The sequence below is a fragment of the Sinocyclocheilus grahami genome, unplaced genomic scaffold (assembly GCF_001515645.1).
Source record: "Sinocyclocheilus grahami isolate Dianchi unplaced genomic scaffold, SAMN03320097.WGS_v1.1 scaffold198.1, whole genome shotgun sequence".
NCBI lineage: Eukaryota > Metazoa > Chordata > Actinopteri > Cypriniformes > Cyprinidae > Sinocyclocheilus > Sinocyclocheilus grahami.
Window position 1 is genome coordinate 98285 of NW_015505377.1, and position 6565 is coordinate 104849.

Sequence of the window (6565 nt, forward strand, 5' to 3'; positions counted from 1 at the left end):
ACTTGTTGGGTCTTTCCCAAAAAGACTCATGGCTGTATTCGATCAAAAGGGTGCTTCTACTAAATACTGAGCAAAGGGTCTGAATACTTAGGACCATGTGATATTTCAGTTTTTCTTTTTTAATAAATCTGCAAAAATGTCAACAATTCTGTGTTTTTCTGTCAATATGGGGTGCTGTGTGTACATTAATGAGGAAAAAAAATTAACTTAAATGATTTTAGCAAATGGCTGCAATATAACAAAGAGTGTTATACGGATACTTTCCGTACCCACTGTAAATATATACTTATATAAAATCAATGACAAAATATTACATAAAATACAAATTAAATTATAGAATTTATATAATAATATATTATAATACATAAATATTATGTTATATATAAATATTAAAAATTTATAAATATTATAAATATTTTATAAAATATATTTACAAAATAAAATTTGAGGAGTGGTGACCAAATATTGTAAGCAAATAAACAAACTCCTAATTAAACAAGACGAGAATTATGCCTGAAGAAGCCTAAGAAGTTGAACTGCAACCGTTTTATTTTGTGCGTGTCGTCTCATGAGTTTGTGTTGAAAGGAGCTCCAGCAATGACCTGCTGATCGAGGAAGATCTCTCCGTTAAAGTAGGCTCTGAAGTCCTGAATCTCTGAGGCGATGTTCTCCTTGACCACAGCGAACAGAATGACTCCACGCTCATCCAACTGAGGCTTCAGAGAGGAGAGATCAGACGCCTCCTGACACAAAACACACAAACACAGCACTGTGAGGATGTGTGTGTGTGTGTGTGTGTGAGAGAGAGTGTGTGTGTGAGAGTGTGTGTGGATGTGTGTGTGTGAGAGAGAGTGTGTGTGTGAGTGTGTGTGTGAGAGAGAGAGAGTGTGTGTGTGTGTGTGTGAGAGAGAGTGTGTGTGAGAGAGTGTGTGTGGGTGTGTGTGTGTGTGTGTGTGTGAGTGTGTGTGTGAGAGAGAGAGAGTGTGTGTGTGTGTGTGTGAGAGAGAGTGTGTGTGAGAGAGTGTGTGTGGGTGTGTGTGTGTGTGTGTGTGTGAGTGTGTGTGTGAGAGAGAGAGAGTGTGTGTGTGTGTGTGTGAGAGAGAGTGTGTGTGAGAGAGTGTGTGTGGGTGTGTGTGTGTGTGTGTGTGTGAGTGTGTGTGTGAGAGAGAGAGAGTGTGTGTGTGTGTGTGTGAGAGAGAGTGTGTGTGTGTGTGTGTGTGTGTGATTATATACACATGATAACATGAGAAACACACACACCTCTCTGCACAGAGATCATCCGGGCCGTCTGACCACCATAATAACGGCTCCAGTTCTCTCCCACAAAGAGACAGCTTTAACATTCGCCTCATCTGAGGAGAAACAACACACATGCATTGATGCATGTCAAATTTAGCCTCATTTCATGTCTAGGTTCAGTTGAACTGCTCTAAACAGCAAATGCATCAACAACTAAAAACATGCAATTTCACCACATGCACTACAGTAAAGAAGCTGTGAAGACTGAAGTATAAGAACATTCACAAGGTGAATCTGGCATAGAAATGTCTGCATCATATTTCACCGAATGCAAATAAAAAAATTAGAATTTATGCATTACAGTTGTTTTCATCTGCTTCCACACTGCATCTTCACGTGTCACACAGTTTCTGAAAGCTGACACTCAAACAGCAGAAGCACACACCAAACCTACAAAACCAGACACTGATTCTCAGACTTTGACTTTCAGAAAACACTTTTTGCAAAACACAACACACACTTCTCGATGTAACACACACACATCTAACAGGAATTAATATTATGGCAAAGCTGTTTGTAAATGTGTGCTTTTGAGACGTGTTTGAGATGTTTTGAACGCAGTGCTTCGTTTTGCACGAGATGAGAGGCTTTTTGCATTTTGTGTGCAGTTCTTGGATTTGTGTGTGAAGTTTTCAAAAAAGAGGCAAAGTTTTGAAAGTGTGTGAAAGCAGCTGAAATAAACTGTAACATTTGTGAACGGCCGGCTGTAATGTGAATGAGATGTGATCTCTGACCTCCAGCGGTGGATCTGAGCTCGGCGCTGGCCAGTCTGTCCAGAGACGTCCGGTCCGGTTTGGTCAGAAACAGATCTGTGTTTGCCAGCAGAACGTAAACTACAACAACACACACTCCCGCAGACCACAAACCCACACCCTCCAGATCCTGCAGGAACACTGCACACACACACACCATTCATTTACTGCTGTCTTTCCGTTAGATTTCTCTGCAAATCACACAGTTTTCATTGTTATTTTGCACTATTTTATCTGTACGCAGCAGAGCTAAAAATGCTTTGGCAATGTGAATGTAAAAATATTTGTCATGCCAATAAAGCACCTTAGTTTAAATAATATTTTGCTCAAACATCAGTATTGATTAGGAATATGCATTGCTAAGAACTTCATTTGGACAACTTTAAAGATGATTTTCTCAATATTTAGATGTTTTTGCACCCTCAGATTCCAGATTTTCAAATATTGTCCTATCCTAACAAACCATACATCAATGGAAAGATTATTTATTCAGCTTTCAGATGATGCACAAATATCAATTTCATAAGATTAACCCTTATGACTGGTTTCGTGCTCCAGGGTCACATATTGGCTGTATTAAAATATTATCAGCCTCATATTAATCTGAGATGCTCACAGTCTGCTCTCTACAATAAAACATAAGCATTTCGATTTTTTGTCCATCTGAACACCTTTGAGCTAAAATAATCACTTGAAGTTAATATTTCAATAAACCAATGATTATCAAATAAACTTACTGTCTGCTGCGGATGATGTTTTGTCCTGTATCTCAGACTGAAATTACAGCCTCAAACACACACATATCTAGCAGAACAATTAGCATAAAACAAACATTACCCAATCAGGAGAGAGAACAGAAGACACTCTGACCGGTCAAACCTCTGAGATTTAGAAATATGCCAATGATATTCTCACAGTCTGTTCTGCAATAAAACATCAGCATGTGTTTAATAATAAATCACACTGTTTTCTATGCCTGGACGAATCGGAGAACGTAGAAGCAAAAGAGTCCCAGACTTTTTTTTTTGTCTATTGTTATTTTATAGATATTTATAAAACATTAGGATATAAAAAAACACAGTTTTTTCATGCACCCGTCAATTTTGAGATTTTGGGCTTTTTGGCTTTTCATAAAGTGTTTTTTCAGACTAGTGGAAAGAAAACATCCAGAAGACACTGTTAAGTGTTTCTTTTATAGCACTTTATCTATTTGTGTCAATAGATTTCAATTACAATGCATATTTTTAAAGGCCGTTTTCTCAAAGTGAGTTTTTTCTCCTACACCGAGCCATAAATCTCCACTTCAGTACACACCAAACTTTACATTTTTATACCTATAGTCTATATCCTGAAGGTTTTTACAGAGCGATTTGTTCATATATAATTTGCTTGATTATATACAATGTTTTATTCCCCACCAAAATTGTGAAAATATAGTGTTTTCTGTCCGTTCTAAGCATTTGGAGTGATAAAAATGAGATAACTTTTGTAAAAACTTTGGACTCTAATTTGTCAAAAACAATTAAACAAGAATTTTGAAACAGACATCATTCAGTGTTTAGATTTTGGTACTAGAAATGTATGCAAATTAGCACATATTTCATTAAATAATGACTCATTTGCATATTTAAACCTAATATTTTAGAAAACTTGTAATACAAATTTTTTTTTGCAATTATCAACGTAATCAATCAGCTGGGTAAGTAAGTTTTTTTTTTATCCTATTCACCTGCAGTGTCTCGCCTTAAATTGAGCATTTATTTATTTAATTTTATTAATTATTAGCTTTTTCCCAGTTTGGGGCAACCCTAAAATTAGTTAACAAACTCAATATACAGTAATGCATTCACAAGCAATAATGACGCACATTTGTTCGACTATAGTGTGTGTTTTATTGGTGTATTTTACAGGTTTCTGTGTGTGTATGAAACATCGAGACTGATCCTTCATCTGAGTTTAGAGTCAGTCTGTCTACTCACACACACACACACACACGCACACACACGCACACGCACACGCACACACGCACACACACGCACACGCACACGCACACACGCACACACACGCACACGCACACGCACACACGCACACACACGCACACGCACACGCACACACGCACACACACGCACACGCACACGCACACACGCACACACACGCACACGCACACGCACACACGCACACACACGCACACGCACACGCACACACGCACACACACGCACACGCACACGCACACACGCACACACACGCACACGCACACGCACACACGCACACACACGCACACGCACACGCACACACGCACACACACGCACACGCACACGCACACACGCACACACACGCACACGCACACGCACACACGCACACACACGCACACGCACACGCACACACGCACACACACGCACACGCACACACACACTCACACACACACGCACACACACATTTGTGCATAAATATATATCATTATTGTTTACATATGGACGGCTTTGCATTCTCTATTCTGCTATTTTCAAGATTCATATTTATTTAAGAATAACATACATTCTATGGAAGCATATAGGTAGCAAAATTCAATTTAAAATGCAATATGCAAAATGGCATTCAAGCTGAAGGAGTTTTCATTAAGTGAGTGATTATTGAGCTCATGGCTATTTTGATTTCAGTCGAGTATTTATCTGTTCAACAGCCTGAATCACGTCGGACTTCTTGACTTTGTCTCCAAACTAAAAACATACAGGGAGGTGTTTTTAATCAAGATTTGCATTTCTGAATCATATTTGCGTGTCTTGAACACTGGCGGGAGGGTGTGATTTATTTTGGCAGGGGGTTGAAGTTCTTTTTTTGAAAGAAATTAAATAATTAAATGATTTAAATGGATTTGTGAAAAGTAAAAGTATTAATTTGTACTAAATAAAGGTTAAATACAAATGTGGATGGCCTACTAGAGATCAAAAAGTAGATTTATAATGATTTAATAATGTTTAATATTTTTATACATTGCAATATTGTATTTTTTGGAGCATGTAAAACTATATTCCTTGCTGAAGTTTATTCAAATGTTTTATCTGTTTGCACGTGTTATAGACAACAAATCAAGTTTTTCTTCAGATGTGACACGTGTGAATGCATTTTCTTGGACTGAAATATATAGAGAGGGCAAAATGTATTTTAAATTGCTTTTTAAAATATATTTTTACATTTAAATTACTCAAAATTAAATCATTACAATTTTTTTTGAATTATATCAATAAATCATTAAATACATAATTAAATAAATATTCATTCATTTATTCATTTATTTCCTCCACATTTCATTTTCAGGGTTACAGCTGACGGGACGTACCGAAAACCTTAACCCTGAAAATTAAATAAATAAATAAATGAATGCTTATTTATTTATGCATTTCTCTATGCATTTAATTAGTTTTGCATTTAATGCATTTATTTAATGTTTAATGATTTATTTATATATTTCAACATTTATTTAATGATTTACTTTTGAGTAATTTGGCCCTCCATAAAAAATGGCCAAAAATATATTGGTAGAAAATATATATTTACGTAAATATATTTTTGTATTTGATGTATGTGGTGACCATAGCAGAACTGACTTTACACATACATCACTAAAAATCAGCAGAACAGCAGCTGATTCAGACACAATGGAGTTTTTGGTGTGACTCACCTGCGTCCAGTGTTCTGAGAGAGCGAGCTGTGTGAGAAACAGCTCAGTGAAAGAGCGTAACGCCTCGATGACGGTCAGAGCGAGATGCTCCATCACTCACAGCACAGATGAAGGACGCTCCTGTGGTCTGATGATCAGTGTTCAGCAGCTCACCAGCTCTTTCTGGAGCTGATCTGGATCCAGTCATTGTTGTGTAAGCTGGGAGGAGATTGACCTCTGTTCCCACAAACATTCACTCTTCTGCACTGATTTCTCACGCCGATTAAAGCTCATCACGCTCTGTGATCATGCTCACATTCTGGGTGGTTTTTTAAAGGTCACTCCAGCTTCTTTGGCTATTTGCATGGAGAAAACTATACTAGAGTTACTTAAACCTGGGACTAGGTTTAAGCCTTGTCTGTGAAACCGGGGGAAGATGTTTTGATTAGAGGTTTCTTCACATCACTATCAGCACTAGCAATAGTGATGACTGATTCAATGAACACACTAATTATGGAAAGTATAACACAACACAAAAGTTCAGCTACAAACACTATAATTTAATATCAGTATGCATGAGATTTAATTGAGCAGTAGCAGAGCTGAATGTGAAGCACACATCATGTTGTGGTTTAGGCTGCTGCATCCTCTTCTTCCTGCACGTGAAACACACACACACACACACACACACACACACACACACACTCACACGCACGCACAGACACACACACACACTCACTCACACACACACACAGACACACACGCTCACACACGCACAGTCACACACACACACACACACACTCATGCACAAGCACATTCACACACACACACTCACACACACACACACACACACACA

At 37.9% G+C, this 6565-nt stretch overlaps 1 pseudogene; it reads right to left on the bottom strand.

The window, feature by feature from the left end:
- Positions 1-566: 566 nt before the first annotated feature.
- LOC107595192 (redox-regulatory protein FAM213A-like) lies at positions 567-5917 on the bottom strand (annotated as a pseudogene).
- Between the last annotated feature and the right edge of the window lie 648 nt (positions 5918-6565).